The 12,596-nt window shown below is 36.9% G+C and overlaps 1 pseudogene; it reads right to left on the bottom strand.

Moving 5' to 3' along the window:
• Positions 1 to 7,794: 7,794 nt before the first annotated feature.
• Positions 7,795 to 7,918, bottom strand: LOC142142023 (U2 spliceosomal RNA; annotated as a pseudogene).
• Positions 7,919 to 12,596: the final 4,678 nt, after the last annotated feature.

Genomic DNA, 12,596 nt, shown 5'->3' with positions numbered 1-12,596 from the left:
GTGCAGATAACCTTTCTAATCATGTTTTTTTTGTTTGTTTTTTTATAAACTGCTGTTGATTATTGTCCTGTCTAAAGTTTCATATTTTAGATACTTTTAAAGTATCTGTACTAAAACACTACTGAACCAAAGTTTTTTTTTTTTTAAAGTGTGTTCCACTTTTTTGCAACATGCAACACCACCTACCCTTTCTGACCATGGTTCTTCACTCCATTTTTAAATCCAGCAACAGACCAACAAGTTGTATACATTTCCACACGTTTCCACCAGGTCAGTCATTGAATGTACATTTGGCCTTCTCAAAGCTTGTCTTTTGTTGCCTTGAATAGCCTTGCCCCAGCTGTGTGCAACTTTATTAGTCTGTGTGCTGTATTTCATAACATTGCAAAGAATAGGTGCCTTTTGAGGAGGAAATGGAGAAACCATTAGATCATGATCTGGAGCTGGCATGGAATTCAACAATATATCAGTTGTAAGTGCAAGCTAAAAAATACATATTGTGAAACAAATATACTGCCTATGTCCCCTTATTCTATAAAGTGTATCCAAAGCTATTGGCATCCTGGCAGTATTTTCTAATAATGCACCATCGCTTCTACAAATTTGTTGAAATTAGCATATATGTTGGTTTCCACATGTATGTATTTGATTTGTAGTGGAATAAAACACAAAATGCAAAAGAAGAGCAACTTCTTAAGTTGTACTTTGTACCACATATTAATCCTTAAATGGACTGTACAAAAATATTGCCAACTTTTAGAAGTATTTGGAAATAATTAGGTTTCAAAAAGTTGATTCTCCTTAATTCTGGAACTGAACTCACCTTGTTCATTAACCCAGCTTGGAAGGAGAAAATGTCTCATCCTCCCATTTTGTATCTGTATGTACTACAATGAGAAAAGAAAGAAAGTCAGAGAGTTGTCTGTAGAGGTCCGGCAGAAGATTATAGCCAAGCATTGACAATCTCAAGGTTACAAATCAATCTCCAGAGACCTTGATGTTCCTATTTCCAAAGTAAGTAATGTTGTTCGGAAGTTTAAGGCCTCTGTCACTGCAGCTAACCTCCTTGGACAGAGAGAACTTGATTATAAATTGCAGTGCAGAATTGCATGAAGGGTGGGGAAAGCACTTTGATTAATCGCCAGCCAGATTCAATCTAATCTTCAGATTGAAGGACAACTCATATGATCAGTCACCAACTCAATGAAGGGGAAGGGAGTTTTATGGTAGGAAGACCAGGAGGGCTGTTGAGAGAGCAAAACATAAGAAAGCCCAACTGCAGTTTGCCAAAACACCACAACAAGCCAAGTTCCATCCAGGAGCATATCAACGTTATATTTACAGAAAGCAAAATTAAAAGAACACTTTCCCTACAAGTAATCTGGAGATTAGTGGAATATTTTGGTGCACAATGTTGTTTCTCCATCAAAGGTCATAGGTCCTCTAGCAGGACAGTGACTCCAATCACACTTCAAATACCACCCTGTAATGGTTCAAGAAAAGAAGCTGGACTTTTCTGACGTAACTAGCGATGAGTTCAGATCTAAATCCCATAGAACACCTAAAAAAATGAAGACTGGAGAAGGCACCCTTAATTTGCTTTCTTCTTTTGCCCCCAGGACCGATATTGAATGTAATTCTCTACACCTGTCTCCTTGTGGCCGAAGCACTGGGGAGTGCAGGATCAGAGGCAGGTGTTGAGTCCTCTGTTCCATCAGTCTTACTAGGCCAGATATGGAGCCAGGTCGTGGGGGACCAGTGTTGTGCCAAGCTTCCCATATTGATCTCTCCAGTCATTCTTAATGGCATGTCTGCTTGCATCCCCTGGAGGGTTTTATCAATTGATGTGAATTTTCTCACGTCTTTTTCCATTTCATCAGAAGTTGCAAAGATGGAGATAGTGCAGAACCAGCAGGCTGAAGGGAAGTTTGTGTCCCTCATGGATTATTCTCTCACTCTTTCTACTGTTCTCCCTGCTGGTGGTTCTAAAAATTTTACATGACTAATTATTTTGTTTTATCTTTTTAATCCTTGGAAGAAAAAGTAATAGAACTACATATTTGCAGTTGAAACTTACGTTTAGAAATTTCAATAATGATAAAAAAAATAAACATACTTTGACCCCAACATAATATTGTTTAATCAAAATTATTTTTCTGTGCCCCTGACTCCTGGCAACATTTCTGACAACTGATTATACCATAGTTGTTTTATGTGCAGCCAGCTCCTCTGTTAATAATAAAGTAACACGTTGAAATAAGAAATAAGATGAATAACCACAGTTATATCATTTTTAGTTAAATGTAAAAAAATGTTTTTTATACTATCTGATATTAAATGTATTTTCTGTAAAGAACCAAATGTTCTTTAAAAAACTTAATATTTCTCTCTCTGTAATATATAAATATTGCTTTTGTGCATAAGCCTATAATTGATGACTGTATAATCAAAATGATATAGGCAAAAATTACCAATAAACAACCATAATTCTCAAAAATATTGTATGTACTGTGTAATATGGGAACTGTTAATTGGTGAAAAGAAATTATTATTGCGGCACTAATCCAGAGATGCTACAGACAATTTCTCCTTCCAGCCAAAGGAGAGATGGTCTAGGCATACCTGGATGGCATCCATCATCAATTAGGGGTCATGTAGGATTACCTGGACCATGTACATGAATATGCTGAGTTGCTTAGAAAAAACATGTAGCCTAATAGTTTGTTAAAAAAATATTTATATATATCAAATATATTTTTAAATAAAGTTTTTATTTTTGTCTGTTTCATTGCACATAGTTTGGATGGTTTTATTCAAATTAAGTGAATATATCATTAAACAATGTGATTAATGTGAGCTATTAGTGCTGCAAGGGCAATAAATTATTCATATACCTAATGTATTAATAGGAAGGTAATGTGCTCATTGGTTACAAATGGGGCAGTCACATAACATTGCAAATGACAATAGATAAACAATCAATACAGTTATAATATGGTAGTGGTATTCATGTTCCAAATAAACCCAAATGTTTATAATGGGGATGTAGCAGTACACCAGAAAATGCAGTGTTCATACAGTATTGCTGTATTTATGTAGAATAGATATAAAGGAGTCCTTTGTTTATTAGTGTCAGCTCAAAAATACAGCATACCCCACACTCTATATCACAAGTGAGCGTACAGTACACAATACGCACCTGTACTTTCAGCATTGATTAAGATGTAAGTATATTTGACTCCTGCCTGGTTCAAATGCTCCTGGTGCAGAACTGGAAGCATCTTGAGTACGCCTCAGCATAAGGGCATAAATACATTATTTTTATGTGCAGCTTTTTTGAGAATAAATTTTGCCTCTTTGTCAGACACAATTTAGAATTTTCTCTGTCGGTTCTTCTCTCTTTGCATATTTAAATTGGCTACAGTTTTGAATATATGGAATAATGCCCCACTACTGTAAACATTTGTAAAGCTATTGTAAGTCACTGAAGTGTTCTATGCTTTTATATAGATCAACGGTGGGATGTTGCTATTCCTCTTAATACATGGGTTTTCTTAAACAGTACCAAACATGAAAACGTACCGATTTATAAGTGATGACATTAGAACTCACTATGTATACAGCCATTTACAGGAGTTTACATATACATTAGGATTGCTTGTGTTTATATATTAGTGGGAGCTGCCACATTGCTTTCATCAGTGAGGAACAAGAGTGATTCTCCAAGTTATTTTTATAAAATGTATTTTGTTAACGAATGCATTCATGTTTTAGGACTGGACAAAGTTGAATTTAATTTTTGAAAGCTTGATCTACTTCACAAATTGAATTATACAGTGTTGATAATTAAATACATGCAAAAGTTGACTACTCAATAACCTTTCTGTTTATTCATAAAATAATTACGTATCCATTATCAAAATATATACTACTGGTTTTACTCTATTTTTGTATATTTTTGTATATTTACCACACCAACTTTGTTCATTTTGATAACGAAGTGATGTTAGATGGGCCTAAAGGTTTTTAAATAATTTTATAGCCCTGAAACTTTCACTTTGATCTATCTTCAGTTATTAAAAACTGATCTCCCCAAATAAATGTAATACTCTAGACATAGTCTATTAAGAGAGTTACACAGCTTTGTTCAATGTAGATGCCATAGGCTGGATTGTGTGACCTAACACTAATATGGTGATGGTCCGAAGACAATGTATGCTCCTTTAATGCTATAATTCATGTTATCATTGTCATGATAACAATCTAATAAAATTGCTGAGCACAATATATTTGGGGATTTTTGTACATGGCTAGGTTAAGCTGTGACATTTTATGTGGCGTTAATTCTAGGGATGATTGTAAGCTTGAGAATTCTTCCACAGAAATCCATGATAGACTGAAATGTAATACCAGTTCCCAGAGTGATCCAAATGACATTTAATTCTGCTGTTCATCAAACACCTGTTTGCTATATGAATGGAACCCTGCCATAAGCAGAAGCCATTGGCAGCATTCACTGGAAAGCAAGATCTGGCACGTAGGCTAGCTGTCAAAGCTGTGCTTGGAGTATATTCTGACCACATGGTGCTAGATTATGAACACGCTCCGTTTCCTCATCTTATTAGCCATAATTGTCTCACCCAACATGAGGTAACTGAATATATCAATGATGAAAATGATTCAAACATGCACGTTTTTCAGCAAGATGAACAGTGTCCACACATTAGAACATTCTGAGGAATTCTCACCAGGCATACAAGTATTTACATTGTTCATACACTCGTCTCTATCCTTTGTTCTCAATGTACAGACAAAGTGTTGGCTTTGCCAAGCCATCTGCTTTCTGTGCTGCTAGCCCATCTGTTCCCCTCCTGCCAGGCTTCTTCCATCAGATATTGCTCTGGACTCTCTCTGCCTTATGGCATGTGCAAAGCCATTCCTTTCCTATGAAAATGCCAGATGCTCAACCTCTATCCTAGAACTGAAGCTGATGGGTCTCTGTTATTTTGGCCAGCCTTACCAAACAGTACATTGCCATATCTCACACAACCATAGATTAACATGTTCAGGGTTATGAATATGCAATGCAATGGCTAACTAAAATGATCACAGCAAGCAGAACATTTGATCACCTGGTCTCTTTCTGATGAACATATTGATCAGAGTGTTGTGTTTTATGGATTACTATAATTAAGGTTGAGGTTACAAACCAGAACAAACCTAGCTGTAATGGGGTACCTAACTGTAATAGGGTTCAGTGCTGTTATATATATTCATAGATGTGCAGGTATGCACAATATTTAGCAGATGTTTAGTAGGAACACCAATCTATCCAACCTAAAGTACCACACAGAGTTAATTTTACTTGCTACTGAGTGTAGTAGGTAAAGTGGAGTAATGTTAGTCATATTGATCCCATTGATAAAATAATTTCCAAAGCATCAACCCGTAATGGACTTTATATATCAAAAAGCATTGCCACAGAGTATTTTCTTACTAATTAAACAGCCTAACGCACTCATTTTCTTTTTAAGATCATCACTGCATAATTTCCCCAAGATCATCATCACCATCACCTGATTCCACAGCGCTGTACAGAGGACGCATTCACATAAGTCCCTGCCCCATTGGAGCTTACAGTCTAAATTCCCTAACATACACACAGACACAGACAGGCAGAGAGACAGAGACTAGGGTCAATTTTGATAGCAGCCAATTAACCTACGAGTATGTTTTTGGAGTGTGGGAGGAAACCGGAGCACCTGGAGGAAACCCACGCAAACACGGGGAGAACATACAAACTCCACACAGATAAGGCCATGGTCGGGAATTGAACTCATGACGCCAGCGCTGTGAGGCAGAAGTGCTAACCCCTTAGCCACTGTGCTGCCCACATTAGACTTTTAAATCCCCAGCAATAACAGGTAATTATGCATAGATATTGAAACCCAGTTAAATTAGAATACTTTTACATGATTTTCATATGCTGATCAAACAGAATTTAAAATGAAGTTCTTGTAAACATTGACAATAATGTGAAAAATACAGTGAGAATATCTTGGTGTTATCTTGGTGTGTGCAGTCTTGAAATAAGCTAATCCCATCAAAATCAATGTTATTGTTATCGGGCGAGTTGGTAAATGTAGGTGCAGGATGACTGCCATCACCCTATGGGCGCAGTAATCTTCTGACCGCACTGACAGGGTCCATTTACATAGGTAAGTGATAAGTATGAATCAAGCAATAGGATTGCTAAATGTAAGTCTGTCAATACATAATACATTTTAGCTAGAATAGCTTTAACTTTACAAGAAAAAAGTATGTACAATGGTAGTAATATATAGGTAAATCTTTTTTTAATACTTTTATACTATCAGAATGCAAGATAAATAAAGAGGGTTATATATTTGCTAACATTCTTCAAAGGAGTAAAGCTGCACTTAAACTATAACAACCAATAAAGCATTTGCTTTTAATGTGTAACCTGTACAAGACATAAAAGCAAATGGGTGTTTGGATGCTATAGTTTTAGTGCAGATTTGCATGTTTGATAATTTATTGGTTTGTAATAAAATATGCCTTCTAGTAATACTGATTAAGGTTAAGGAAAAAAAAGTTTTACATAAAAAATAATTACAATATCATTAGGAGAATTGGCACAATTGCAGAGCCAGCGAGTACATGCTATTAAAGAGTAAAAATAAATATTAACATGCATTTTTACATTTTGAATGCTAGTGATTATAAGCACAAAAAGAATGTTTAACATAACAATCAAAATTTAAATATATCAGGATAGATAACCTTTTTTGTGGTTAAAAAAAAAAAGAAGCAAACAAAATGGCAAAATAATTATAGAAGTGATATGTTGAATATCCACTATCAAAAGTATCACACTTTTGATTCTTGTTTTTTTTTTATCTGCATAAACTTACATTTGAAATGTCCTAATTATATAGAGCTACAGAATATATCTGCCAGTTTATAATAATAATAATCAGAACAAGCCAGGGGCGGATCCAGAACTTAATGGTACCGGGGCGATTTGGGGGGGGGGGGGGGGGATTTAGCCCCGCCCCCTTTTTGACACCTAAGTCTGCCGACGGCTGCACACTATGTGCAGGTCCGTTCGGCAGAGCGAGTTAGGGAGAGAGTCCTGCCCGGCTGCTCTGATTGTGTCAATCAGAGCAGTTGGGCAGAACTCTCTCCCTAACTCGCTCTGCCGAACGGACCTGCACAAAGTGTGCAGCCACCGGCAGCAAGCCCCTGCTAGGGGGGGCGATCGCCCCGATCACCCCCCCCCCCTGGATCCGCCACTGGAACAAGCAAGTAGAGAGCAAGGAGTTACTAGGTGTAGTGAATGAACAGATTGATCATACTTGTATATGAATGAAAAATCAATGCGTACAATCCTGGTATATTTATTCATCAGATGCCAAATATAAGAATAAATAGTTTTAATAGATATTGAAGGCATTAATCCATAATTAAAGTTAATATGACTCAATGTACCAATTATAATTTCACTCACACATAATACAATTTTAAATATATTTTCTGGTTTTTAATGATTGAAGATCATACATAATTTTTTTATATATACACAATAAAGATGATATGATAAATCTGTTGGTGCACTACACCTATTAACTCCTTGCTCTCTACTATTTTACCTCATATATTAAATTTAAGTATTGACACCGTCTTAAACTGGAAAATTACTATCAGCTAAGACCGGAGAATACAACACCAATATATGGCAGTCAACAGAATAATCTCCCTAAATTTATAGGAATCTGGTGTGATACTTTACTTTCTTTTCCCCATGAACAGTTACAATAGTAGAAATATAAAAATAATATTAAAATTATAAGAACAGATACTACACTTGATCTGAGCCAAAAGGCTAATAACCAAAAACCATAAATACTTAGAAAGCTAAAGTCTGCAAACATATGAGCCTAAAGTATAGCAAGTTGTGGATCACTAAATCATAAAACAAACTAATAGATTATAAATAGACTGATCCAACACTTACTGCATATGTTGGAAAAAGTATGTGAATCTTGTGTTTTTTAAAAGTGTTTCTACTACACGGAAAATGTATTGGCACCCATTGGCATTTTATGTGTGTTGTGGTCTTGTTTTTTTAAAATACTACTTATTCCATATTTTTTTAGTTTACAACATGTAAACACATGGGAAATCAAAGTGACCTCTAAAATGGTAGTAAAAACGCACACAAAACAGGTATGGGTTTGATACAAAATGTAACTCGAACGCCAGTGGATATTAGGCCCAATACTTGCCACTGATTAGTTCATGAAAGGATTATATGTCCTGCTAACTTCAATTTATTCTTTATTTTACCAAATGATTGTCATAAACAAGTTAGTATAGTTTATCACAAAGCCAAGGTGCTGAACAAGTGTGACTGAAGGATTGCATCAAAATTAAAATATTAGCACAAAGATGTTAAGTTGCCGTTTCAGAAAAAAAAGATTATGGATTCACTGCTCTGCACACTTGAAAATGAATTTGCTAAAATAGTGTGGTATTGGATTTGCGCTTTTGTATTTTAAATTAACATTAAAGAAATATCAAATATGTTGAATGCTGTGCCATTGTTGCACACACATTTATATGGTTTGGTGGGAAAGCACTAATTGCAGCAAACAAGTGAATACCTGGCATTTGTGCTACAGTAAAAAAATAAAATGGTAATACTATTTTAATGGCTGAATTGAGCCATCTTAAACATTTGATAATGACTATCCCTTATGGCCAAAATGTTTTCTCTGTATGTTTTCCTCAAGAAGTGGATAAATTAATTGCTAAAGTTGAAATTTGAGGCTATGAGGAATACCAATTAGATAAAGCTAAATTTAAGACCTTTAATTTAAAAAGGAATTATTTAAATAATATTCAAAATAATATCAATTGAGAGAAGGATATTTATAGAACTGTTTAATAATGGTCAACAAATTTTACATAACATTTCATATAAACACTAGGTTGTCCTTCGATAAAATATGATATACTAGGTGTATGTCCTAAAATTAGAGATGGACGGGTCCGGTTCCCCCGAGAACCGAACCCACCCAAACTTTGGGTAAATGTTGTCAAAACTATGTGCCAATTAGAAATCACCATGGTTTTTGCTGCCTGTTCTCTACATTTCTGCAGATCACAATTTTCCCAAACTCCACCATGTCTCTTTAAATAAATCTGATACAAGTATTTTATGAATAATTGCAAATTCATTATTTTTCAGACTGGCATGCATAAATAAATAGTAAAGCAGGGGGCAGCCTCCTGCTCTAGTCCCAGCCTATGCAGTCTTTTTAAAAATGTGGACATCGTATATTTACAAAGGTAGATCTTTTATTTTTCTGAGCAACTTTATTTTTATATAAATTATTATGCTTAAAAAAAATTATTGAACGTTAATTCTGTGTATCGTCTATAATGTCTGTATTTCTTTCCCTAATTATAAAAATTAGTCTATTGTGAACTTATTGCAAAGTAAAATTTCTCTGGCTGAGATGGACAGTCTATCAGTGTCTGGGAGCCAGGTTACATCAGTAATGTAATAGTAATTTGACTGGTCTATATGGTGTCATCAGACACATCATTAATTATGTAATTTTTCATGTGAATTTGTCATTAGACAATCAAAAACCCTTGTGATGGTGGCTAATGGGGGAATGGGCTAATTGCTCACAACCTTGAAACCCAGTTTTCTATGTTTTTATCTTTGGCCAGAATCTTAACTGTGCTTTTAACTGACTTTTTCAATTAATAAATTAAGTGTTAGCTATACATACCATTACATTTCTGCTGTACAATACTGTAAAAATAATAGACACTATTCTTCCCTCCTTGTGTTTGAGATTCTGAAGACATTTCTAATGTGAGAATAACATCAATATGTCAAAAATGTCATCAACTGACATGATTCTGGGAATGAGCTAAGCTGCTGGGATATATCATTGAGAAGCATACAATGTATCACGGGGGCTTGTTAATCTCCTTCTCTCCTAAGCATGGGCTGTAGATCCTCCCAGGCTCTCTTGGTGACTGAATTTATCTGCAGGGCATTGTTACTGACTTCAGCTCATGTGCTCTAGATAGCTTTATTTTAGGAACACTAGAGGAACACTGTTGATAAAACACTAGTAGACCACATATGTCAGACTGGCAGTAAAATGTTTTTTAAACTATGGTGGAAATGGTTTATTTGTAACTGTTAACTTCTATCTATCTAAAATAAGATACCCACCTACTGTGAAATAATAAGGATATTAGAAGTCCTATATCTTCCATAACAATATAAAAAGAATGAGGCTGAAATGCTTTTATAAAGGTCAAGGTGACTTTTATATCCTTATATTTCACAGCAGGAGGTACGCTATTTCTTACAATACATGAGTGGTAGTTTTAAACAATAAAATTAAACACTTTAATATTTAATTATCAGTGTACTAAATTATGTTTTTATAAATTGATTGTTGATTTTAATGTGTGTTTTCTTTTTTTGTTTAATATGTCAAAGACATGCTGTGTCTTGGGAGAAGATTCCTTGTCAGGTTGCTGCATGTGGGATGAGCTGAGACAGTGGCCTGATGCTGGGTGTATTGGAAATCAAGGAATGTCTGGGTGAGGTAGATTTACAATAGGAAAACAGGAATAAAGCAGAAAAGCTGAAAGTATTGGTAAAACAGTAAAGCTGATTAACAAAAGTGCAATGCAAATGTTTTGGAATGTCACATGCCTGTTTTTTGCAAATGCACCAAAGTTTATGGGTAAACACACTAATTTGCAGGCTTAAATTGTGCCCCATATCCTGCTCCCACTTCAGTTTGTGATTATCTTTCTTGGATTGGCTGCATGACATCAGTAGTCTGTAAAATATCCAAATTAAACCTCTGGAGGTAGTTCTACATGAACAAAGAGCCATTTACAGGGACTGTTGAATCATGGTTTGCATTGCTATATTTGATTTGAAAAGGAGCCTGAGGGGCATGGCTTGGACTCCATTCAGGATGGTCGCATCCTCTGGGACCTCTCCACACAGAGTTACATATTATTCCTTTTCCTTGTGCCCTTTACCTGCCTACTCTGACCCAAACTGCTGGCATAACATCCAGAGACCCTCAAAGCCCTTATGGGATGCAACCGATCCTCTAGAAGACCCTTCTAGCGTCTTTGCGATGATTGAGGCCTGGCTGATGGCGCGCCCCTGGGGCCCAATTTTCTGGACCTTGCATCCACCCTATATCAAGACCACCTGGGCGGATCCTCTGATGGTGCTGAACTCCCTCTTGCCTACTGGGCTACCACCGCTTATCTGACCCGGCACTAATTAACTGACCTGGCGACCTCCATCGGACATCCTGCTCTTGTAATCCTTTTTGATGCCTGATGGAGTCCTTGCAAAGTGACCTGGTTGCTCCACCACAGCACTTCAGGACCTGAACCTTGTTAAAGCACTCCTAGCTCCTGAGGCCTACTTCCAGTATTGGAGCCCCAGCATTGAGTGACGGACGCATCACAACCAGTCCACTTCCAGTTCATTCCCATCCTGGAACACATCTCCAGAGATTAACACGGATGTGAGTCAACGAGGCTTTGGTAACTCTTCTAGTTGCTTTACCAGCCGCCTTGTCTCCCACAATTGCAGGGACTCTCGGATGGCTTATCCATGCAGTACCTACTGATCACTGCACAAGAAGACCTAAACATTAAACACACCTCCTGGGCATCAACATTTTGCCAGTGAAATGGAATGGCAGGTTTGTTTGTTTCTACTCTCCCCTCCAAAGCAATACCTATGCCCAGGTGCTCTCTACTCCAGTCTGGACACTACCTATTTCCTGTTGGTGCACTCATTAAAATCTGCCTCCTAGATGTGCCACTCTGCCCCCCCCACGATTTCTACCCGACTCTCTTTTGGCTGTACTGGACTTGTATCTCACTCTATGGGACTAGTTATTCCACTTCACCGCATATTGTATTATAGTCATTGCTGTTGGTAGGTATCACACCCATTTCATGATTTAGGCGAAACTTCGCCATCCTTATTTATAAGACCTCCCTGCTTTCCAGTCTATTTCATCCATGCTCTAACCCTTAATGACTCTTGGGAGTGGGTTACTTCCTAATACTTTGCTTTGAAATCACGGTATTCTTGCATTCACTCCGACTCTAACATTGTCAATCCTTGCTCTCTGCTACTTCACGGAGCACCCATGTCTCAAACAAAATAAAAACATCCCAGTCCCAGACTCCTAGCATGTTTTCCAGAAGCAGCAGAAGGGACCCCCTCCAACTTCACCCCCAGCATCCCTGGACCATGTCTGGACCCTGACTCTCCAGAGCTTACTATGGCAGAAGTGATGAAACAATTGAAGGTCACCATTCAATCTGAATTTCGAACCTTGGTCAGGGAGTTACTCTCAGAAATCGCTGCTTGCTCTGGGCTAACTCACGGACTCCTTGGGATAAATCTCTCATGAACTGTGTGCATTTCTGAACAGCTTACTCGGTTATTAACCCTCATCTTGGGCCCTTTCTCCACTCCTACTGAGTGTCCT

The sequence above is a fragment of the Mixophyes fleayi genome, chromosome 2 (assembly GCF_038048845.1).
Source record: "Mixophyes fleayi isolate aMixFle1 chromosome 2, aMixFle1.hap1, whole genome shotgun sequence".
NCBI classification, from domain to species: Eukaryota; Metazoa; Chordata; class Amphibia; order Anura; family Limnodynastidae; genus Mixophyes; species Mixophyes fleayi.
Note: the sequence above shows the minus strand (reverse complement) of the source record. Positions and strands in the feature narration are given on the sequence as shown.